General features: G+C 39.0%; 2 non-coding genes across 2 annotated transcripts; both read right to left on the reverse strand.

The window, feature by feature from the left end:
- Positions 1-8046: 8046 nt before the first annotated feature.
- Positions 8047-8150, reverse strand: LOC130978395 (small nucleolar RNA R71). The gene has a single exon (XR_009086041.1). It is a non-coding gene; the product is annotated as a small nucleolar RNA R71 (small nucleolar RNA).
- A 4632-nt stretch (positions 8151-12782) lies between these two features.
- LOC130978748 (small nucleolar RNA R71) lies at positions 12783-12890 on the reverse strand. The gene has a single exon (XR_009086365.1). It is a non-coding gene; the product is annotated as a small nucleolar RNA R71 (small nucleolar RNA).
- Positions 12891-26210: the final 13320 nt, after the last annotated feature.

A 26210-nucleotide genomic window follows, 5' to 3' on the forward strand; every position in this document is an offset into this window, starting at 1 on the left:
TTCAATGTTCCTTTTATTTATCTTTCCAATTTAATTCATGATCTTTTTCATGTTAGATTTGAATATTCTATTTAATATAATTCGAGGTATTTTCAGATCTATTATTTGTTTCTTTTATTTATGATATAAATGATTTAGAATTTTCCCTTTTGGCTTTGGTTAAGTAATTGGTGACGCTTGAGTTATCAAACTCGAGGTGTTGACTGAAAATTGGAATTCTTTGCTGATTAATTTGGATTCCACTAACTCTAGTCTTTCCAAGGAAAAGACTTGGACTTGAGGATTCATATTGATTTATCCACCTGACTTACCTTCATAGTTAGAGTGGGAGCAAAATTCAATTCTCATCACAATTGATAAGGATAACTAGGATAGGACTTCTAGTTCTCATACCTTTCCAAGAGCTTTTCTAGTTATTAGTTTATTCCTTTTGCCATTTACTATTCTTGCTTTTTATCTTATACATTAAAAAACCCCAAAAACATATCTTTTTCCATAACCAATAATAAATCATACCTCCCTGCAATTCCTTGAGAAGAAGACCCGAGGTTTAAATACTTCAGTTATCAATTTCAAAGTGGTTTGTTACTTGTGACAACCAAAACTTTTGTACGAAAGGATTTTCTGTTGGTTTAGAAACTATACTTACAACGCGATTACTTTTATTCTTTACCGATAGAAAATCTGATCGTCAAAATGGCGCCGTTGCCAGGGAATTGCAAACGTTTGCCATATTATTGGTTATTGTAAATATTTTTCAAAAAAAATTTCAGATTTTTATTTTAAAATTTTTATCTTATCTTATCCTTTTTCAAAAATCATATCTTTTTCAAAGTCTTATCTTATCTTTTTCAAAATATTTTCTTTTTGTTAGTTTTTGTTTCTATTTTCTCCTACTACTATGAACTCTCACCCCTTCCGCTATGAGTCTGGTTACAATTATGTTGCAGGAAGAGGAGATTATAATGACAACTTGCATCAAGGTTGGAAAAATCAAAGATGAGAGGAGCACAAGGATTTGATCAACCCTCATGGTAACAATCACCTCCAATGGACTATCAACAACCGTTCTGTGATGCACATCAAGGCAATGGCTATGGTCAGCACTCTTTTGATTATCAACAACCACCCCTATATGCCTGTGAACTCCCTCCTCAACGTAACCTTGGACCACCATACTCACAAGCCCCTTACCACCACTCACATCCATATGACCCTAATCCATATCCAGCATACCAACCACCCTATGAACCATATGAACCATATATAGAACCACCCCAATTCTACCCCAATTACTTCCAAGAACCACCACCTCAATATATACCATCTCCATATCCATCAATCCAAGAGCACTCTGATCCTACTTATGATAGCCGAGCACAACAAGAATTAAGGGATCGTCTCATGGAAATAGTGGAAAAATTTCATGCAACCATTCACCAACTGGATCAAGCGATAAATCGATTACCTTCCCGATGTTCGGACATTCAAGGAACCCCCATGGCTTCATGTGGAGAATCTACTGAAGAACGTGGTATGAAAGAGAAGTTAGAAACACTGGTGGACAGTGAGCAGCATGATTTTGTATTGGAACAATTGGAAGAAGCTACGCCTACCATTGAAGAGGAAGAAGTGGTTAAAGACTTAGGAGATGCGGAACCTCCATGGGAAACTCAAGTCACAGAGCCCCCTTCTAAGGAGTTTGAATTTAATGTTGAGGAGGGTGTACAACCTCCAAGTCATATCAATGTTGAAGACTTTGAAGGAGACGATCAAGAGATAGATTCAATCATTAATGAATTCTTATCTACATTTGAATCCTCTCCCATTAGACTTGACATGGAAATTAAAGAAGAAGACGCACAACCTCTCATGCACCTGGTGAACAATGAAGAAGATCTTGAATCAGAAGAAAGCTACCAAGAGGAAGAGGTTGAAATTGAGGAAGCTTACAAAGAGATGGAAGAATTCAAGGAAGAGCACAAGGGAGTGGAGCTTGCAAGTTCATTAGAAACACCTCTCCCAAGGCCATCATCCTTCACAACATTCGAGTGGGTAAAGTTCATTGTAAAGAAAATATCCCTTAGCTTTCTAATTCCACTTGAATATGGGCTACTGGAGATGGATTGTCAACTTAGAGCTCTTTGTGGCATTAAGAGTAAGAGGAAGATGGTTAGTGGTAAGAATTGTCCTGCAAGGTTCCTTATGGTTGAAAGCTTTAAGTTTAAACACAAATGTTGGTGTAGAGCTCAATTGAATGGGTCTAGGAAGTTATTTGGACACTTTAGTGAGAATTCTAAGGCTGAACCACCCAGATGGAATCATGATAATCAACTTGAAGACAGGTGTAGAAACAAGATTTGGGATCCGAGAATATATGAGGATCAACTTTGGGAGCTCAAAGCTTATGGAGAACTTCATTAAAGCATTGGTGGCAGTTTCAAGATGAGTTCAAACACAAGCCACCATGACAAGGAAATCGCCAAATATCCAACTTAAGGACTTTAACTAAAAGTGCTAGGTGGGAGACAACCCACCATGGTATGATCGTCCCTTTTTCGGTTTTAATTCTAGTCTGTTTTGTTTGTTTTTGAGTTTTGATTGAACCTGGAATCATGCATAACATTCATATTAGCATTGCATTCTGCATACTGCATTATTATATATATAAAAAAAATTTACACGCGACGCAACCGCGTTGCCGACGAATCCGCGTCATATGTGCATTGGAAAGAAAACTAAATTGAACAGAGAGTCACGCAAAAGCGTGGCTGGAGGCATGCCTTTGGCACAAATTGATCCACGCGACTGCGTCATTGACGCGTCCGCAGCATGTTGGAAAAATGCCTCCCACGCGTCTGCATCACCCACGCGAACGCGTGCCCTACAAATCGACGTAAAAAGGTTGTATGGCAGCAAGTTGTGATGGAGTGGGGCTGGAACCGTGCTAGCAACTCAAGCCCTACCACGCGAACGCATGTCTCATGCGTCCGCGCCATTTTTCAAAACAAGCCCAACCACGTGATCACGTCCCCCACGCGACCGCGTCATCCTATAATTTGGCAATAGGAGTTTCAAACAGAGAGTTGCGCGACCGCGAGGCTGCCCTCGCGCTATTGGCACAAATCGATCCACACGACCGCGTAAATAACGCGTCCGCGTCATTTCATAGAAGCACTATCCGTGCGAACGCGTCGCTCACGCGTCCGCGTCACAAGCGGCGCCCAGCTTATCCAGATCAGCCAAATATCTTATCTTTTCTTCCCCATATATAAATCTTTTCTTTCCTTCTTATTTATTTCTTCCTCCTTTCTTACTTTCTTTTTCTTTTCCATTGGTGTTAAAATTCTCTTCTTCAACTATTGAATCTTTTCTTGAATTATGATGGTGCTTCATGACTTGTTTGATTTAAATTGGGTATTATTATTCATAAGTCAATGCTAATTTTTATAATATTGATATTCCATTTGCATTGATATGCACTTACACTATCTTGCATTACCCATACTGTCTTCTCCATTGTTGCAACTTTTGTACTATTGATATGCCATTTTCTTCCACTATTTTCTCACTTGCATGTTGTAGCTACCATGTAATTGAGACCTTTATTATTTGGCATTAACACCCATATTTTATTTATGTTCTTATCTTTAAATTTTGGGTTACTTTCCTTTCTTTTACTCTTCTTTCAGGATGGCCACCACGAAGAGAGAGAAAAAGCTTTTTAATGGAGAGACAGGCAAGTCAATCTACACAATCTATAGAGAAAGGCATCAGTTGGAGCAGCCCGTCCACTTGAACATCTTAGCATGCACCGAGGACGGCACAATCTTTAAGTGTGAGGAGGTCGATACCGATCTGCATGGGTTGGTTATTCTCTTCTCAACACCAATATTCTATTTTCTTTGTTTGTTCATTGTTGCATTGCATAATAGATTGCATGTGTAGTTGATTGTTTTAAGTACTACTTGGTTGAAAAATAATAAGTTTCTTTTTAAGACCCTATTTTTGAAAAATTTCAGTAATTTAAATTTAAAAAAAATTAAAATTTTCTATGTGTTAAATTTGTTTGAAGATTGTAAATTGGAACATGATTTTTGAGCTAAAGAACACACAACATGTGAGATTTTGAGCTTGTTTACATGGTTATACTATTTAAACCATGAATTTTATTCTTCTGTGTTTTCTTCTCTATGATTGCAATCTTTACTTTGTTTCAGTCTATATGTCCATTATTTAGTGTATTTACATGCTTGCATATGATTCAGGCCATTACTTGTTTTCGCCCACTTCTCCCAAATAAGCCTACCCTTTGATGAGCGGATAATTTATACGTTTTTTGGCATTGTTTTTAGGTAGTTTTTAGTAAGTTCAAGCTACTTTTAGGGATGTTTTCATTAAGTTTTTATGTTAAATTCACATTTTTGGACTTTACTATGAGTTTGTGTGTTTTTCTATAATTTCAGGTGAATTCTGGCTGAAATTGAGGGACTTGAGCAAAACTCTGAAAAAGGCTGACAAAAGGACTGCTGATGCTGTTGGAATCTGACCTCCCTGCACTCAAAATGGATTTTCTGGAGCGACAGAACTCCAAATGGCGCGCTCTCAACGGCGTTGGAAAGCAGACATCCAGAGCTTTCCAGCAATATATAATAGTCCATACTTTATTCGGAAATTGACGACGTAACATGGCGTTGAACGCCAAGTACATGCTGCTGTCTGGAGTTAAACGCCAGAAACACGTCATGATCCGGAGTTGAACGCCCAAAACACGTCATAACTTGGAGTTCAACTCCAAGAAAAGCCTCAGCTCGTGGATAGATCAAGTTCAGCCCAAGCATACACCAAGTGGGCCCCGGAAGTGGATTTATGCATCAATTACTTACTCATGTAAACCCTAGGAGCTAGTTTATTATAAATGGAACTTTTTACTATCATATTATCATCCTGGATCCTGGATTGTATTTTGAATCCGGTGATCACGTTTTGGGGGCTGGCCATTCGGCCATGCCTGAACCTTTCACTTATGTATTTTCAACGGTGGAGTTTCTGCACACCATAGATTAAGGGTGTGGAGCTCTGCTGTACCTCAAGTTTCAATACAATTACTATTACTTTCTATTCAATTCTCTTTTATTCTTATTCCAAGATATACGTTGCACAACACTTTGATGAATGTGATGATCCGTGACACTCATCATCATTCTCACCTATGAACGCGCGTGACTGACAACCACTTCCGTTCTACCTTAGGCCGGGCGCATATCGCTTAGATTCCCCAACAGAATCTTCGTGGTATAAGCTAGATAGATGGCGGCATTCATGAGGATCCGGAAAGTCTAAACCTTGTCTATGGTATTCCGAGTAGGATTCTGGGATTGAATGACTGTGACAAGCTTCAAACTCCTGAAGGCTGGGCGTGATGACAAACGCAAAAGAATCAAGGGATTCTATTCCAACCTGATTGAGAACCGACAGATGATTAGCCGTGCTGTGACAGAGCATAGGACCATTTTCACTGAGAGGATGGGATGTAGCCATTGACAACGGTGATGCCCTACATACAGCTTGCCATGGAAAGGAGTAAGAAGGATTGGATGAAAGCAATAAGAAAGTAGAGATTCGAAAGGATTCTAGCATCTCCACACGCCTATCTGAAATTCCCATCATTAATTTACATAAGTATTTCTATCCTATTTTATTTTCTATTTATTATTAATTATTCGAAAACCCATAAAACAATTTAATCTGCCTAACTGAGATTTACAGAGTGACCATAGCTTGCTTCATACCAACAATCTCTGTGGGATCGACCCTTACTCACGTAAGGTATTACTTGGATGACCCAGTACACTTGCTGGTTAGTTGAACGAGATTGTGGAAAGAAAGTGCTGAGTTAATATTTTTGTGCACATACCAAAGAGCCAATATTGTTGATCACAATTTCGTCCACCAAGTTTTTGGCGCCGTTGCCGGGGATTGTTCGAGTATGGACAACTAACGGTTCATCTTGTTGCTCAGATTAGGTAATTTTCTTTTCAAAAATCTTTTTCAAAGTTTTTCTTTTATTTTTCATTTTTCTAAACTTTATTTTCGAAGAAAAATTAATAAAAATCCAAAAAAATTAGAAAATCATAAAAATCAAAAATATTTTGTGTTTCTTGTTTGAGTATTGAGTCAATTTTTATGTTTGGTGTTGTTTGCATGCTTTAAAAATTTTTTCTTGCATTTTTCGAAAATTCATGCATTCATGGTGTTCTTCATGATCTTCAAGTTGTTCTTGGTAAGTCTTCTTGTTTGATCTTGATGTTTTCTTGTTTTGTGTTGTTTGTTGTTTTTCATGTGCATCTTGGCATTCATATTTTCAATGCATTAAAGATTTCTAAGTTTGGTGTCTTGCATATGTTCTTTGCATCAAAAATTTTTCAAAATTATGTTCTTGATGTTCATCATGATCTTCAAAGTGTTCTTGGTGTTCATCTTGACATTCATAGTGTTCTTGCATGCATCTTGTGTTTTAATCTAAAATTTTCATGTTTTGGGTCATATTTGTGTTTTTCTCTCTTATCTTTAAAAATTTAAAAATCAAAAAAATATGTTTTCCTTATTTTCCTCCAAATTTTCGAAATTTTGGGTTGACTTGGTCAAAAATTTTCAAAATTAGTGTTTCTTACAAGTCAAGTCAAAATTTCAATTTTTAAAAAAAAAAATCTTATCTTTTCAAAATCTTTTTCAAAAATCATATCTTTTCCATTTTTTTTTCTCATTTTCAAAAATTTTAAAAATTATTTTTTAAAATCCTTTTCTTATCTTTTATACCATATTTTCGAAAATATGCTAACAATTAATGTGATTGATTAAAAAATTTGAAGTTTGTTACTTTTTTGTTAAGAAAGGTTCAATCTTTAAAGTCTAGAATCTTATCTTGTAGTTTCTTGTTAGTTAAGTCATTTTAAAAATTAAATCTTTTTCAAAATATCTTTTTCTTAAAATTTTTATCTTATCTTTTTATCTTATCCTTCTCAAAACTTTATCTTTTTCAAAATTTGATTTCAAAATATCTTATCTAAACTTCTTATCTTCTTATCTTTTCAAATTTGATTTCAAATATTTTTCAATCAACTAACTAATTAACTTTTTGTTTGTTTCTTATCTTTCTCAAAACCACCTAACTACTTTTCCCTCTTTAATTTTCGAAAATATCTCACCCTTTTTTTTCAAAAATTCTTTTTAATTAACTAATTGTTTCATATTTTAATTTCAATTACATCTTATCTCTAATTTTCGAAAATTGCTAATCCCTTTTTCAAAAATTATTTTCGAAATTCTCCCTCTCTTTTCTTATTCTATTTAATTATTTATTTACTAACACTTCTCTTCACCTCTCTTCATCTAAAAATCCGAACCATTCTTCTTCACTCTTCCCCCCTTTCTTTTTCTACTAACATAAAGGAATCTCTATACTGTGACATAGAGGATTCCTCTTTCCTTTCTTGTTTTCTTCTCTTTCATATGAGCAGGAACAGGGAAAAAGGCACTCTTGTTGAAATTGATCTTGAACCTGAAAGGACTCTGAAAAGGAAACTAAGAGAAACTAAATTACAACAATCCAGAAATAACCTTTTAGAAATTTTCGAACAAGAGAAGGAGATGGCAGCCGAAAATAATAATAATGCAAGGAGAATGCTTGGTGACTTCACAAAGCCAACATCCAAATTTGATGGAAGAAGCATCTCCATTCCTGCCATTGGAGCCAATAATTTTGAGCTTAAGCCTCAACTAGTTGCTTTAATGCAACAAAACTGCAAATTTTATGGACTTCCATCTGAAGATCCTTATCAGTTTTTAACTGAGTTCTTGCAGATCTGTGAGACTGTAAAGACGAATGGAGTTGATCCTGAAGTCTACAGACTCATGCTTTTCCCTTTTGCTGTAAGAGACAGAGCTAGAATATGGTTGGATTCACAACCTAAGGATAGCTTGGACTCCTGGGATAAGCTGGTCACAGCCTTCTTGGATAAATTCTTTCCTCCTCAAAAGCTGAGCAAGCTGAGAGTGGATGTTCAAACCTTCAAACAAAAAGATGGTGAATCCCTCTATGAAGCTTGGGAAAGATACAAGTAGCTGACCAAAAGATGTCCATCTGACATGTTTTCAGAATGGACCATATTAGATATATTCTATTATGGTCTATTTGAATTTTCGAAAATGTCATTGGACCATTCTGCAGGTGGATCTATTCACCTAAAGAAAACGCCTGAAGAGGCTCAAGAACTCATTGATATGGTTGCAAACAACCAATTCATGTACACTTCTGAGAGGAATTCCATGAATAATGGGATACCTCAAAAGAAAGGAGTTCTTGAAATTGATACTCTGAATGCTATATTGGCTCAGAACAAAGTGTTGACTCAACAGGTCAACATGATCTCTCAAAATCTGAATGGATGGCAACATGCATCCAACAATACTAAAGAGGCAGCTTCTGAAGAAGCTTATGATCCGGAGAACCCTGCCATGGCAGAGGTTAATTACATGGGTGAACCTTATGGAAACACCTATAACTCATCATGGAGAAATCATCCAAATTTCTCATGGAAGGATCAACAAAAGCCTCAACAAGGCTTTAACAATGGTGGACGCAATAGGATGAGCAATGGCAAGCCTTTTCCATCATCTTCTCAGCAACAGACAGAGAATTTTGAACAAAACACCTCTAATTTAGCCAATCTAGTCTCTGATCTGTCAAAGACCACTTTCAGTTTCATGAGTGAAACAAGATCCTCCATTAGAAATCTGGAGGCACAAGTGGGCCAGCTGAGTAAGAAAGTCATTGAAACTCCTCCCAGTATTCTCCCAAGCAATACAGAAGAGAATCCAAAAGGAGAGTGCAAGGCTATTGATATAATCAATATGGCCGAATGCACAAGGGAGAAGGAGGACGAAAATCCTAGTGAGGAAAACCTCCTGGGATGTCTGATGAGCGGATAATTTGTACGCTTTTTGGCATTATTTTTAGTATGTTTTTGGTAGTTTTAGTTGAGTTCTTAGTATATTTTTATTAGTTTTTAGTTAAAATTCACTTTTCTGGACTTTACTATGAGTTTGTGTGTTTTTCTGTGATTTCAGGTATTTTCTGGCTGAAATTGAGGGACCTGAGCAAAAATCTGATTCAGAGACTGAAAAGGACTGCAGATGCTGTTGGATTCTGACCTCCCTGCACTCGAAGTGGATTTTCTGGAGCTACATAAGCCCAATTGGCGCGCTCTCAACGGCGTTGGAAATTAGACATCCTGGGCTTTTCAGCAATATATGATAGTCCATACTTTGCCCAAGATTTGATGGCCCAAACCGGCGTTCAAAGTCACCCTCAGAAATTCCAGCGTTAAACGCCGGAACTGGCACAAAATGAGAGTTAAACGCCCAAACTGGCACAAAAGCTGGCGTTTAACTCCAAGGAGAGTCTCTACACGAAAATGCTTCATTGCTCAGCCCAAGCACACACCAAGTGGGCCCGAAAGTGGATTTTTATGTCATTTACTCATCTTTGTACACCTTAGGCTACTAGTTTTCTATAAGTAGGACCTTTTACTATTGTATTAGACATCTTCTGATCTTTGGAACCTTTTTCTTTAGATCTTTTGATCACTTTGGGAGGCTGGCCATTCGGCCATGCCTAGACCTTGTTCTTATGTATTTTCAACGGTGGAGTTTCTACACACCATAGATTAAGGTGTGGAGCTCTGCTGTACCTCGAGTATTAATGCAATTACTATTGTTCTTCTATTCAATTCCACTTGTTCTTTGTCCAAGATATCACTTGTTCTTCAACATGATGAATGTGATGATACGTGACACTCATCATCATTCTCACTTATGAACAAAGTGACTGACAACCACTTCTGTTCTACAAGCAAACAAGGCTCTAGTGTTTATCTCTTGGATTCCTGATACACGATGCATGGTTGATCGCCTGACAACCGAGTGCTCGCCTGACAAACGAGCCAGCCATTCCGTGAGATAAGAGTCTTCGTGGTATAGGCAACAACTGATGGCGGCATTCAAGAGAATCCGGAAGGTCTAACCTTATGTGTGGTATTCTGAGTAGGATTCAATGATTGAATGACTGTGACGTGCTTCAAACTCCTAGCAGGCGGGGCGTTAGTGACAGACGCAAAAGAATTACTGGATTCTATTCCGGCCTGACCGAGAACCGACAGATGGATAGCCGTACCGTGACAGGGTGCGTTGAACATTTCCACTGAGAGGATGGAAGGTAGCCACTGACAACGGTGAAACTCTTGCATAACCTTGCCATGGAAAGGAGTAAGAAGGATTGGATGAAGGCAGTAGGAAAGCAGAGAGACGGAAGGGAAGGCATCTTCATACGCTTATCTGAAGCTCTCACCAATGATATACATAAGTATCTCTATCTTTATCTTTATGTTTTATTCATCATCTATACCCATTTGAGTCTGCCTGACTAAGATTTACAAGGTGACCATAGCTTGCTTCATACCAACAATCTCCGTGGGATCGACCCTTACTCGCGTAAGGTTTATTACTTGGACGACCCAGTGCACTTGCTGGTTAGTTGTGCGAAGTTGTGTTTATGCCATGGTATTGAGCACCAAGTCTTTGGAGCCATTACTAGGGATTATTTGAGTTGTAGTGATCACAATTTCGTGCACCAAGTTTTTGGCGCCGTTGCCGGGGAATTAAATGTCCTAACTATAGTTTCGCATTTGTTCCCTGCAATAACAGTGCCAAGTTTTGATCCGGCAACAACACCAAGTTTTTGGCGCCGTTGCCGGGGATTGTTTTGTGTATGCACAACTGACGGTTCATCTTGTTGCTTAGATTAGGTATTTTTCTTCAGAGTTCATAAGAATGAATTTTAGAGTTTCATGATGATCTGTTGAAATCTTGCTGGCTGAGAAGCCATGTCTAATCTTATTGGACCGAGGTTTCAACTGATCATCACAATAGCTTGTTGATTTCCATCAATCTTGCTATTGGAGCAATGATCTGCTAAGGCTTGGCTGGCCATTGGCCATGTCTAGTGTTTTGGACCGAAGCTTTCTTTGAAAGCTTGGCTGGCTGTGAAGCCATGTCTAATTCCTGGACCGGAGTCTTAGACTAGCATTGCAATGATTCCTGGAATCCAAACTAAGAATTCTGAAACCTTCATTTTCTATTTTCATATAATTTTCGAAAAATCCAAAAAAAATTACAAAATCATAAAAACCAAAAATATTTTATGTTTCTTGTTTGAGTCTAGTGTCTAATTTTAAGTTTGGTGTCTTGCATGCATTGTTTATTTGATCTTGGTTCTATTTTGAAGTCCATAGTACAGGGAACTGAAGATTCAGAACATGCAGCAGAGGAATTACACAGAAAAAGCTGGGCGTTCAAAACGCCCAATGAAGAAGGACAGATTGGCGTTTAAACGCCAGCCAGGGTGCCTGGTTGGGCGTTTAACGCACAAAAAGGTAGTGCATTGGGCGTTAAACGCCAGAATGTGCACCATTCTGGGCGTTTAACGCCAGGATGGCACAAGAGGGAAGATTTTGTTTTCGAATCAATTTTTTTCAAGTTTTCAAAGTTTTTCAAAACCAAATCTTTTTCAAATCAAATCTTTTCAATCAAATATTTTCAAAATCAATTTCTTTCCTTTTTCAAAGATACTTGCTAACAATTAATGGTTTGATTGAACAATTCAAAGTATGTTACCTTTTCTGTTGAGAAAGGTTTAATGTTTGAATCATATCTTTTCTTGTTAGGCAAGTCATTAATTTTTTAAAATCAAATCTTTTTAAAATTGTTTTCAAATCATTTCTTTTCAATCATATCTTTTTAAAACCATAACTTTTCAATCAAATCTTTTTAATCACATCTTTTTCAAAATAGTTTTCAATCATATCTTTTTAAATTCTAATTTCAAAATCTTTTTTAAAAATTACTTGATCTCTTTCTCACTCTTGATTTTCGAAAATCAAATTAAAGTTTTTCAAAATGTTTTTAAAAATCTTTTTAATTAATTTTCGAAAAAAAAAATCTCTTCCCCTCTTCTCACATCCTTCTAATTATGGAGTACCACTCCTCCTCGATGCACAATTCGAACTCTATCTGACTAAGTTCGAATTCTTCTCCTTCTTCCTTCTATTTTTCTTCTTCTCTGACACCTCAAGGAATCTCTATACTGTGACATAGAGGATTCCATATTTTCTTGTTCTCTTCTCTTTCATATGAGCAGGAACAAAGACAAAGGCATTCTTGTTGAAGCGGACCCTGAACCTGAAAGGACCTTGAAGCGAAAGCTAAGAGAAGCTAAGGCACAACTCTCTGTAGAGGACCTAACAGAAATCTTCAAAGAAGAAGGACCCATGGCAGCCGAAAACAACAACAATGCAAGGAAGGTGCTGGGTGACTTTACTGCACCTACTCCCGACTTCTATGGGAGAAGCATCTCTATCCCTGCCATTGGAGCAAACAACTTCGAGCATAAGCCTCAATTAGTTTCTCTAATGCAACAGAATTGCAAGTTCCATGGACTTCCATTGGAAGATCCTCATCAGTTCTTAGCTGAATTCTTGCAAATCTGTGACACTGTCAAGACTAATGGGGTTGACCCTGAGGTCTACAGACTTATGCTATTCCATTTTGCTGTAAGAGACAGAGCTAGGATATGGTTGGACTCACAACCTAAAGAAAGCCTGGACTCGTGGGAAAAGCTAGTCAATGCCTTCTTGGCAAAGTTCTTTCCACCTCAAAAATTGAGTAAGCTTAGAGTGGAAGTCCAAACCTTCAGACAGAAGGATGGAGAATCCCTCTATGAAGCTTGGGAAAGATACAAACAATTGATCAGAAAATGTCCTTCTGACATGCTTTCTGAATGGAGCATCATAGGTATTTTCTATGATGGTCTCTCTGAACTATCCAAGATGTCCTTGGATAGCTCTGCTGGAGGATCTCTTCATCTGAAGAAGACGCCTACAGAAGCTCAAGAGCTAATTGAAATGGTTGCAAATAACCAATTCATGTATACTTCTGAAAGGAATCCTGTGAATAATGGGACAAGTCAGAAGAAAGGAGTTCTTGAGATTGACACTCTGAATGCCATATTGGCTCAGAATAAGATATTGACTCAACAAGTCAATTTGATTTCTCAAAGTCTGTCTGGAATGCAAAATGCACCAAGCAGTACTAAGGATGCTTCATCTGAAGAAGAAGCTTATGATCCTGAGAACCCTTCAATGGAAGAGGTGAATTACCTAGGAGAACCCTATGGAAACACCTATAATTCTTCATGGAGAAATCACCCAAATTTCTCATGGAAGAATCAAGAGAGACCTCAACAAGGTTTCAACAACAATAATGGTGGAAGAAACAGGTTTAGCAATAGCAAGCCTTTTCCATCATCTTCTCAGCAACAGACAGAGAATTCTAAGCAGAACCCCTCTGACATAGCAACCATGGTCTCTGATCTAATCAAAACCACTCAAAGTTTCATGACTGAAACAAGGTCCTCCATTAGGAATTTGGAGGCACAAGTGGGACAGCTGAGCAAGAAAATTACTGAACTCCCTCCTAGTACTCTTCCAAGCAATACAGAAGAAAATCCAAAAGGAGAGTGCAAGGCCATCAACATGGCCGAATTTGGAGAGGAAGGAGAGGAAGTGAACGCCACTGGGGAAGACCTCAATGGGCGTGCACTGACCTCTACTGAATTCCCTAATGAGGAACCATGGGAATCTGAAGCTCAAAATGAGACCATAGAGATTCCATTAGACTTACTTCTGCCTTTCATGAGTTCTGATGAGTATTCTTCCTCTGAAGAGGATGAGTATGTCACTGAAGAGCAAGTTGCTAAATATCTTGGAGCAATCATGAAGCTAAATGACAAGTTATTTGGAAATGAGACTTGGGGGGGATGAAACCCCTTTGCTCACCAAGGAACTGGATGACTTGTCTAGGCAGAAATTACCTCAAAAGAGACAAGGTCCTGGGAAGTTTTCCATACCTTGTACCATAGGCACCATGACCTTCAAGAAGGCTCTGTGTGACTTAGGGTCAAGTGTAAACCTCATGCCTCTCTCTGTAATGGAGAAGCTAGGGATCTTTGAGGTACAAGCTGCAAGAATCTCACTAGAGATGGCAGACAATTCAAAGAAACAAGCTTATGGACTTGTAGAGGATGTTCTGGTAAAGGTTGAAGACCATTACATCCCTACTGATTTCATAGTCCTAGAGACTGGGAAATGCATGGATGAATCTATCATCCTTGGCAGACCCTTCCTAGCCACATCAAAGGCTGTGATTGATGTTGATGGAGGTGAACTGATCATTCAAGTGAATGAAGAATCCTTTGTGTTTAAGGCTCAAGGATATCCCTCTGTCACCATGGAGAGGAAGCATGAAGAGCTTCTCTCAAATCAGAGTCAAACAGAGCCTCCACAGTCAAACTCTAAGTTTGGTGTTGGGAGGCCACAACCAAACTCTAAGTTTGGTGTTGAACCCCCACATTCAAACTCTAAGTTTGGTGTTGGGAGGTTCCAACATTGCTCTGAGTATCTGTGAGGCTCCATGAGAGCCCTTTGTCAAGCTACTGACATTAAAGAAGCGCTTGTTGGGAGGCAACCCAATGTTATATTTTATCTATTTTCTTTTGTTATTTTATGTTTTTTGTAGGTTGATGATCATGAGAAGTCACAAAATCAATTGAAAAAGCAAAAACAGAATGAAAAACAGGAAGAAAAACAGCACACCCTGGAGGAAGATGTTGCTGGCGTTTAAACGCCAGTGAGGCTAGCAGTTGGGCGTTTAACGCCCAGTCTGGCACCATTCTGGGCGTTTAACGCCAGAAAGGGGCACCAGACTGGCGTTAAATGCCAGAAAAGGGCAAGAACCTGGCGTTAAACGCCAGAAATGGGCACCAGCCCGGTGTTTAACGCCAGAATTGGCTCAAAACGTGATTTTGAATGCCATTTGGTGCAGGGATGACTTTTCCTTGACACCATAGGATCTGTGGACCCCACAGGATCCCCACCAACTCCACCACTCTCTCTCTCTTCTTCACCCATTCACCAATCACCTCAACACCTCTCCCCCAAAAACCCTTCACCTATCAAATCCCATCTTTCTCTTCACCACTCACATCCATCCTTCATAAAACCCCACCTACCTCACCATTCAAATTCAAACCACTTTCCCTCCCAAACCCACCCATACATAACTGAACCATGAGCCCCCCTCTCCTATATAAACCCTTCTTCACCCCTTCATTTTCACACAACCTAAACACCACTTCTCCCCCTCTTTGGCCGAACACAAAGCCACTCCCTTCTTCCTCATTTCTTCTTCTTCTACTCTCTTCTTTCTTCTTTTGCTCGAGGACGAGCAAACCTTTTAAGTTTGGTGTGGTAAAAGCATTGCTTTTTGTTTTTCCATAACCATTTATGGCATCTAAGGCCGGAGAAACCTCTAAAAAGAGGAAAGGCAAGGCAAAAGCTTCCACCTCCGAGTCATGGGAGATGGAGAGATTCATCTCAAGGGTGCATCAAGACCACTTCTATAAAGTTGTGGCCTTGAAGAAGGTGATCCCCGAGGTCCCTTTTTCACTCAAAAAGAGTGAATATCCGGAGATCCGACATGAGATCCGAAGAAGAGGTTGGGAAGTTCTTACCAACCCCATTCAACAAGTCGGAATCTTGATGGTTCAAGAGTTCTATGCCAATGCATGGATCACCAAGAACCATGATCAAAGTGTGAACCCGGATCCAAAGAATTGGCTTACAATGGTTCGGGGGAAATACTTGGATTTTAGTCCGGAAAATGTAAGGTTGGCATTCAACTTGCTTATGATGCAAGGAGATGAACACCCTTACACAAGAAGGGTCAACTTTGATCAAAGGTTGGACCAAGTCCTCACTGACATTTGTGAAGAGGGCGCCCAATGGAAGAGAGATTCAAGAGGGAAGCCGGTTCAATTGAGAAGGCGTGACCTCAAGCCCGTGGCTAGAGGATGGTTAGAGTTTATCCAACGCTCAATCATTCCCACTAGCAACCGGTCTGAAGTTACTCTAGACCGGGCCATCATGATTCATAGCATCATGATTGGAGAAGAAGTGGAAGTTCATGAGGTTATAGCCCAAGAACTCTATAGGGTGGCGGACAAGTCCTCTACCTTAGCAAGGTTAGCCTTTCCTCACCTCATTTGTCACCTCTGTTATTCAGTTGGAGTTGACATAGAGGGAGACATCCCCATTGATGAGGACAAGCCCATCACTAAGAAAAGGATGGAGCAAACAAGAGACCCCTCTCATCATGAGATCCCTGAGATACCTCAAGGGATGCACTTTCCTCCACAAGACTATTGGGAGCAACTAAACACCTCCCTAGGAGAATTGAGTTCCAACGTGGGACAACTAAGGGTGGAGCACCAAGAACATTCCATCCTCCTCCATGAAATTAGAGAAGATCAAAGAATCATGAGAGAGGAGCAACAAAGACAAGGAAGAGACATTGAGGAGCTCAAGCACTCCATAAGACCTTCAAGAGGAAGACAAGCCGCCATCACTAAGGTGGACCCGTTCTTTAATCTCCTTGTTCTTTATTTTTCTGTTTTTCGAAAATTGTGCTTTATGTTTGTCCATGTTTGTGTCTTGTGATCATTAGTATCTTAGTATCTATGCCTTAAAGTTATGAATGTCCTATGAATCCATCACCTTTCTTAAATAAACATTGTTCTTAATTGAAAAAGATAAGAATTGCATGAATTTTGAATTTTATAACAGTTTAATTATTTTGATGTGGTGGCAACACTTTTGTTCTCTGAATGTATGCTTGAACAGTGCATATGTCTTTTGAATTTGTGGTTCATGAATGTTGGCTCTTGAAAGAATGATGAAAAAGGAGACATGTTACTGAGGATCTGAAAAATCATAAAAATGATTCTTGAAGCAAGAAAAAGCAGTGAATACAAATAAAAAAGAAAAAAAGAGGCGAAAAAAAAAACGAAAAAAGAAAGAAAAGAAAGAAAAAAAAAAGAAATAAAGTTGTGATCCAAGGCAAAAAGAGTGTGCTTAAGAACCCTGGACACCTCTAATTGGGGACTTTAGCAAAGCTGAGTCACAATCTGAAAAGGTTCACCCAATTATTATGTGTCTGTGGCATGTATGTATCCGGTGGTAATACTGGAAGACAGAGTGCTTTGGGCCACGGCCAAGACTCAATAAGTAGCTGTGTTCAAGAATCATCATACTTAACTAGGAGAATCAATAACACTATCTGGATTCTGAGTTCCTAAAGAAGCCAATCATTTGAATTTCAAAGGATAGAGTGAGATGCCAAAACTATTCAGAGGCAAAAAGCTAAAAGCCCCGCTCATCTAATTAATACTGATCTTCATAGACGTTTTTGGAGTTCATTGCATATTCTCTTCTTTTTATCTTATTTGATCTTCAGTTGCTTGGGGACAAGCAACAATTTAAGTTTGGTGTTGTGATGAGCGGATAATTTGTACGCTTTTTGGCATTGTTTTTAGTATGTTTTTGGTAGTTTTAGTTGAGTTCTTAGTATATTTTTATTAGTTTTTAGTTAAAATTCACTTTTCTGGACTTTACTATGAGTTTGTGTATTTTTCTGTGATTTCAGGTATTTTCTGGCTGAAATTGAGGGACCTGAGCAAAAATCTGATTCAGAGACTGAAAAGGACTGCAGATGCTGTTGGATTCTGACCTCCCTGCACTCGAAGTAGATTTTCTTGAGCTAAAAAAGCCCAGTTGGCGCGCTCTCAACGGCGTTAGAAAGTAGACATCCTGGGCTTTCCAGCAATATATGATAGTCCATACTTTGCCCAAGATTTGATGGCCCAAACCGGCGTTCAAAGTCACCCTCAGAAATTCCAGTGTTAAACGCCGGAACTGGCACCAAAATGGGAGCTAAACGCCCAAATTGGCACAAAAGCTGGCGTTTAACTCCAAGGAGAGTCTCTACACGAAAATGCTTCATTGCTCAGCCCAAGCACACACCAAGTGGGCCCGGAAGTGGATTTTTATGTCATTTACTCATCTTTGTACACCTTAGGCTACTAGTTTTCTATAAGTAGGACCTTTTACTATTGTATTAGACATCTTCTGATCTTTGGAACCTTTTTCTTTAGATCTTTTGATCACTTTGGGAGGCTGGCCATTCGGCCATGCCTAGACCTTGTTCTTATGTATTTTCAACGGTGGAGTTTCTACACACCATAGATTAAGGTGTGGAGCTCTGCTGTACCTCGAGTATTAATGCAATTACTATTGTTCTTCTATTCAATTCCGCTTGTTCTTTGTCCAAGATATCACTTGTTCTTCAACTTGACGAATGTGATGATCCGTGACACTCATCATCATTCTCACTTATGAACAAAGTGACTGACAACCACTTCTGTTCTACAAGCAAACAAGGCTCTAGTGTTTATCTCTTGGATTCCTGATACACGATGCATGGTTGATCGCCTGACAACCGAGTGCTCGCCTGACAAACGAGCCAGCCATTCTGTGAGATCAGAGTCTTCGTGGTATAGGCAAGAACTGATGGCGGCATTCAAGAGAATCCGGAAGGTCTAACCTTGTCTGTGGTATTCTGAGTAGGATTCAATGATTGAATGACTGTGACGTGCTTCAAACTCCTAGCAGCGGGGCGTTAGTGACAAACGAAAAGAATCACTGGATTCTATTCCGGCCTGACCGAGAACCGACAGATGGATAGCCGTGCCGTGACAGGTGCGTTGAACATTTCCACTGAGAGGATGGGAGGTACCACTCACAACGGTGAAACCCTTGCATAAGCTTGCCATGGAAAGGAGTAAGAAGGATTGGATGAAGGCAGTAGGAAAGCAGAGAGACGGAAGGGAAGACATCTTCATACGCTTATCTGAAGCTCTCACCAATGATATACATAAGTATCTCTATCTTTATCTTTATGTTTTATTCATCATCTATACCCATTTGAGTCTGCCTGACTAAGATTTACAAGGTGACCATAGCTTGCTTCATACCAACAATCTCCGTGGGATCGACCCTTACTCGCGTAAGGTTTATTACTTGGACGACCCAGTGCACTTGCTGGTTAGTTGTGCGAAGTTGTGTTTATGCCATGGTATTGAGCACCAAGTCTTTGGAGCCATTACTAGGGATTATTTGAGTTGTAGTGATCACAATTTTGTGCACCAATGTCCCTCAAGCAAGAAGGAGTTTTCTATTAAGGATCCAAAGGAATCTGAGGCTCATATAGAGACCATAGAGATTCCATTAAATCTTCTTCTGCCATTCATGAGCTCTGAAGACTACTCTTCCTCTGAAGAGGATGAAGATGTGACGGAGAGCAAGTTGCTCAATTTAGGAGCTATCATGAAACTGAATGCCAAGCTGTTTGTATGAGACTTGGGAAAGTGAACCTCCCTTGCTCATTAGTGAACTGGATACCTGGATTCAGCAATTTTACCTCAAAAGAAACAGATCCTGGCAAGTTCTTAATACCTTGTACCATAGGCACCATGACCTTTGAAAAAGCTCTGTGTGATCTGGGGTAAGGGATAAATCTTATGCCACTCTCTGTAATGGAGAAGCTGGGGATCATTGAGGTACAACCTGCCTTGTTCTCATTACAATTGGCAGACAAGTTATTGAGACAAGCTTATGGAATAGTAGAGGACGTGTTAGTAAAGGTTGAAGGCCTTTACATCCCTGCTGATTTCATAATCTTAGACACTAGGAAGGAAGATGATGAATGCATCATCCTTGGAAGACCTTTCCTAGCTACAGCAGGAGCTGTGATAGATGTCAACAGAGGTGAACTAGTCCTTCAATTGAATGGGGACTACCTTGTGTTTAAGGCACATGGCCATCCCTCTGTGGCAAAAGAGAGTAAGCATGAAGAGCTTCTCTCAGTTCAGAGTCAGAAAGAGCCCCCACAGTCAAACTCTAAGTTTGGTGTTGGGAGGCCACAACCAAACTCTAAGTTTGGTGTTAAGATCCCATATCCAAACTCTAAGTTTTGTGTTGAGACTATACAACATTGACCTGATCACCTTTGTGGCTCCATGAGAGCCACTGTCAAGCTATTGACATTAAAGAAGTGCTTATTGGGAGGCAACCCAATTTTATTTATCTAATTTTTATTTTATTCTATATTATTGTTATTTTGTGTTTTATTAGGTACATGATCATGAGGAGTCACGAAAAAATCATAAAATTAAAACAGAATCAAAAACAGCAGAAGAAAAAAATCACACCCTGGAGGAAGCACAGGCTGGCGTTCAACGCCAGTAAGATGCATCTGGCCGGCGTTCAACGCCAGAACAGAGCATCATTCTGGCGCTGAACGCAAGAAACAAGCAACATTCTGGCACTGAACGCCAGGAATGTGCCTAAAGAAGAAAAACTGGCGCTGAACGCTAGTAACAAGCATGAAACTGGCGTTCAACGCCAGAAACATGCTTTACATGGGCGTTGAACGCCCAGAATGTGCACCACACGGCGTTTAAATGCCAGAATGGTGTGCAAAGGCATTTTACATGCCTATTTGGTGCAGGGATGGAATTTCTTGACACCTCAGGATCTGTGGACCCCACAGGATCACCCCAGGATCTGTGGACCCCACAGGATCCCCACCTAACATATTCCCACCTTACCTCCTAATCCTATTTTTGTGATTTGTATTCCCCATATCACACTTTCCAAAAACCCTTCACCAATCACCTCAACCTCTCTTCCCAATCACCTATTCACCACTCACTTCTATCCACTCTTCCCCACAAACCCCACCTACCTTCAAAATTCAAAAACATTTTCCCACCCAATCCCACCCTAAATGGCCGAACCTACCCTCGCCCCTCTCCCTATATATACCCTTCCATTATACCTCATTTTCACACAACACTACCCCCTCTACTATACCTTGGCCGAACCCACACTCCACCTTCTCCTCCATATTTTCTTCTTCTTCTTCTTCTCTTCTTTCTTCTCTTGCTCGAGGGTGAGCAATATTTTAAGTTTGGTGTGGTAAAAGCATAAGCTTTTTTGTTTTTCCATTGCCATCAATGGCACCTAAGGCCGGAGAATCCTCTAGAAAAGGAAAAGGGAAGACAAAAGCTTCCACCTCCGAGTCATGGGAGATGGAAAGATTCATCTCCAAGAGCCATCAAGACCACTTCTATAATGATGTGGCAAAGAAGAAGGTGATCCCTGAGGTCCCTTTCAAGCTCAAGAAAAATGAGTATCCGGAGATCCGACATGAAATCCGAAGAAGAGGTTGGGAAGTCCTAACCAACCCCATGCAACAAGTCGGAATCTTAATGGTTCAAGAGTTCTATGCCAATGTATGGATCACTAGGAACCATGATCAAAGTATGAACCCGAATCCAAAGAATTACCTCACAATGGTTCGGGGGAAATACTTAGATTTTAGTCCGGAAAATGTGAGGTTGGCAGTCCACTTGCCCATGATGCAAGGAGATGAACGCCCCTACACTAGAAGGGTCAACTTTAATCAAAGGTTGAACTAAGTCCTTACGGACATATGTGTGGAAGGAGCTCAATGGAAGAGAGACTCCAAAGGCAAGCCAGTCCAACTAAGAATACTGGATCTCAAGCCTGTAGCTAGAGGATGGTTGGAGTTCATTCAACGCTCCATCATTCCCACTAGCAACCGATCTGAAGTTACTGTGGATCGGGCCATCATGATTCATAGCATCATGATTGGAGAGGAAGTAAAAGTTCATGAGGTCATCTCCAATGAATTCTACAAAATAGCCGATAAGCCCTCCACCATGGCACGGCTAGCTTTTCCTCACCTTATTTGCGATCTATGTTACTCAGCTGGAGTTATCATAGAAGGAGACATCCTCATTGAAGAGGATAAGCCTATCACCAAGAAAAGGATGGAGCAAGCAAGAGAGACCCTCCACGGTTCTCAAGAGATGCATGAGGAAGCTCATCATCAAGAAATCCCTGAGATGCCTCAAGGGATGCACTTTCCTCCCAACAACTATTGGGAACAACTCAACACTTCCTTAGAAGATTTGAGCTACAATGTTGAACAATTAAGGGTGGAACATCATGAGCACTCCATCATTCTCCAAGAAATAAGAGAAAACCAAAGAGCAATGAGGGAGGAGCAACAAAGGCAAGGAAGGGACATAGAAGAGCTTAAGAACATCATTGGTCCTTCAAGAAGAAGACGCCACTAAGGTGGATTCATTCCTTGTTCTTATTTCTTCTGTTTTTCGGTTTTTTTATGTTATATGTCTATTTGTGTTTTGTGTCTCTACTTCATGATCATTAGTATGTAGTAACTATGTCTTAAAGTTATGAATAAATTACATTAATCCTTCACCTCTCTTAAATGAAAAATGTTTTAATTCAAAAGAACAAGAAGTACATGAATTTCAAATTTATCCTTGAATTTAATTTAATTATATTGATGTGGTGACAATACTTTTTGTTTTCTGAATGAATGCTTGAATAGTGCATATTTTTGATCTTGTTGTTTATGAATGTTAAAATTGTTGGCTCTTGAAAGAATGATGAACAAAGAGAAATGTTACTGATGATCTGAAAAATCATGGAAATTGATTCTTGAAGCAAGAAAAAGCAGTGAAAAAAAATGGCAAAAAAAAAAGAGAGAAAGAAAAAGCAAGCAGAAAAAGCCAATAGCCCTTAAAACCAAAAGGCAAGGGTAAAAAGGATCCAAGGCTTTGAGCATCAATGGATAGGAGGGCCCAAGGAAATAAAATCCAGGCCTAAGCGGCTAAACCAAGCTGTCCCTAACCATGTGCTTGTGTCATGAAGGTCCAAGTGAAAAGCTTGAGACCGAGTGGTTAAAGTCGTGATCCAAAGCAAAAAGAGTGTGCTTAAGAGCTCTGGACACCTCTAACTGGGGACTTTAGCAAAGCTGAGTCACAATCTGAAAAGGTTCACCCAGTCATGTGTCTGTGGCATTTGTGTATCCGGTAGTAATACTGGAAAACAAAGTGCTTAGGGCCACGGCCAAGACTCATAAGTAGCTGTGTTCAAGAATCAACATGCTTAACTAGGAAAGTCAATAACACTATCCAAAATTCTAAAGTTCCTAAAGAAGCCAATCATTCAGAACTTCAAAGGAAAAAGTGAGATGCCAAAACTGTTCAGAAGCAAAAAGCTACAAGTCCCGCTCATCTAATTATAATTAATATTCATTGATATTCTGGAAATTATAGTATATTCTCTTCTTTTTATCCTAATTGATTTTCAGTTGCTTGGGGACAAGCAACAATTTAAGTTTGGTGTTGTGATGAGCAGATAATTTATACGCTTTTTGGCATTGTTTTTAGGTAGTTTTTAGTAAGTTCAAGCTACTTTTAGAGATGTTTTCATTAAGTTTTTATGTTAAATTCACATTTCTGAACTTTTCTATGAGTTTGTGTGTCTTTCTATAATTTCAGGTAAATTCTGGCTGAAATTGAGGGACTTGAGCAAAACTCTGAAAAAGGCTGACAAAAGGACTGTTGATGCTGTTGGAATCTGACCTCCCTGCACTCAAAATAGATTTTCTGGCGCTACAGAACTCCAAATGGCGCGCTCTCAACGGCGTTGGAAAGTAGACATCCAGAGCTTTCCAGCAATATATAATAGTCCATACTTTATTCGGAAATTGACGACGTAACTTGCCGTTGAACGCCAAGTACATGCTGCTGTCTGGAGTTAAGCGCCAGAAACACGTCATGATCCGGAGTTGAACGCCCAAAACACGTCATAACTTGGAGTTCAACTCCAAGAAAAGCCTCAGCTCGTAGATAGATCAAGCTCAGCCCAAGCATACACCAAGTGGGCCCCGGAAGTGGATTTATGCATCAATTACTTACTCATGTAAACCCTAGGAGCTAGTTTATTATAAATAGAACTTTTTACTATCATATTATCATCCTGGATCCTGGATTGTATTTTGAATCCGGTGATCACGTTTTGGGGGCTGGCCATTCGGCCATGCCTGAACCTTTCACTTATGTATTTTTAACGGTGGAGTTTCTGCACACCATAGATTAAGGGTGTGGAGCTCTGCTGTACCTCAAGTTTCAATACAATTACTATTACTTTCTATTCAATTTTCTTTTATTCTTATTCCAAGATATACGTTGCACAACACTTTGATGAATGTGATGATCCGTGACACTCATCATCATTCTCACCTATGAACACGCGTGACTGACAACCACTTCCGTTCTACCTTAGGCCGGGCGCATATCTCTTAGATTCCCCAACAGAATCTTCGTGGTATAAGCTAGATAGATGGCGGCATTCATGAGGATCCGGAAAGTCTAAACCTTGTCTATGGTATTCCGAGTAGGATTCTGGGATTGAATGACTGTGACGAGCTTCAAACTCCTGAAGGCTGGGCGTGATGACAAACGCAAAAGAATCAAGGGATTCTATTCCAACCTGATTGAGAACCGACAGATGATTAGCCGTGCTGTGACAGAGCATAGGACCATTTTCACTGAGAGGATGGGATGTAGCCATTGACAACGGTGATGCCCTACAAACAGCTTGCCATGGAAAGGAGTAAGAAGGATTGGATGAAAGCAATAAGAAAGTAGAGATTCGAAAGGATTCTAGCATCTCCACACGCCTATCTGAAATTCCCACCATTAATTTACATAAGTATTTCTATCCTATTTTATTATTTTCTGTTTATTATTAATTATTCGAAAACCCATAAAACAATTTAATCTGCCTAACTGAGATTTACAGAGTGACCATAGCTTGCTTCATACCAACAATCTCTGTGGGATCGACCCTTACTCACGTAAGGTATTACTTGGATGACCCAGTACACTTGCTGGTTAGTTGAACGAGATTATGGAAAGAAAGTGCTGAGTTAATGTTTTTGTGCACATACCAAAGAGCCAATATTGTTGATCACAATTTCGTCCACCACCCTTTTATGTCATCCTTGTTAGCCACTTTGAACTTTTTAACCCCCTTGTATTTTATAACCACATTACTAGCCTTAAGCAGAAAAACAAAATAAAAATCCCAAGTTGAATCCTTGGTTAGCTTAAGATAAATATTGTGTATAATTTAAGTGTGAGGAATTTTATGGGAACATGAGGTAATAAAAAAAAGTAGGAAATTAAATTGAATAAGTTATTTGAAAATTTGGGAAGCATGCTCATGTGAAATCAAAATAATTAAATTACAATGTGAATTGAAAAAAAATTAAGTAATTAAATAAGGGGATACAAAAAAAAATATTACCCCAAATGCAAAATAAAAAGAATCAATGCACATGGGACAAAATTCAAAAATAAGTTTGATACATGAACAAGTAATACAAAAGTGGAAAAAATTTGGGTAGCTAGGTAAAGCATTTTAAATTATATAAAGTTTGTATATGTTAGGTGAGATTGACGTTAGGATTTTTGCAAGTAAAGAATTTCACAAAAATAGTCGCGTTGTAGATATAGTCTCTAAACCGACAGAAATCCCTTCGTACAAAGTTTTGGTTGTCACAAGTAACAAACCCCTTTAAAATTGATAACCGAGTATTAAACCTCGGGTCGTCTTCTCAAGGAATTGCAGGAGGTATGTTCTTATTATTGGCTATGAAAAAGATAAAATTGGGGTTTTGAGAATGAGGAATAAATATGGCAAATAATTTAAATGACAATTAAAATAAATAAATACTATAAAACAAATCCTTTGGCAAGGTACGAGAAATTGGAAATCCAGACTTAGTTATTCTTATCAATAATAATGAAAGTTGAATCTTAATTCCACTTAGTCGACCTTTGCTAAAGCAAAGGAAAGTCAAGGGACTAATTAATTGGCCTTCGAATCCTATTTATTTCCTAAGAAAAGGTTGGGATTATTGAAGTTCAGTTCAATTAGCAAAGATAACAGTTATCAATTATGTTGAGCTAAGATAACTCCTGAGTTACTGATTTCTTAACCAAGACCAAAATGAAAGGAAATTAAAGCTTCTGGAATAAAAATGCTTTTAGATTGGAAGTAATAATCATGTAAATAAAAGAAAGCAATATTAAACTGAAATACCTCAAATAACATTAATTTAAAAGAGTAATCTGTAAAATGGAAGAGTTCATAAATTAAATTGGGATAAATAAAAATAAAGAACCTGTGATTGAGAGTCACTCCTAAAACTAAGAGAAGTCCTAAATCCTAATC

Source organism: Arachis stenosperma, chromosome 4 (assembly GCF_014773155.1).
Source record: "Arachis stenosperma cultivar V10309 chromosome 4, arast.V10309.gnm1.PFL2, whole genome shotgun sequence".
Taxonomy (NCBI): Eukaryota; Viridiplantae; Streptophyta; class Magnoliopsida; order Fabales; family Fabaceae; genus Arachis; species Arachis stenosperma.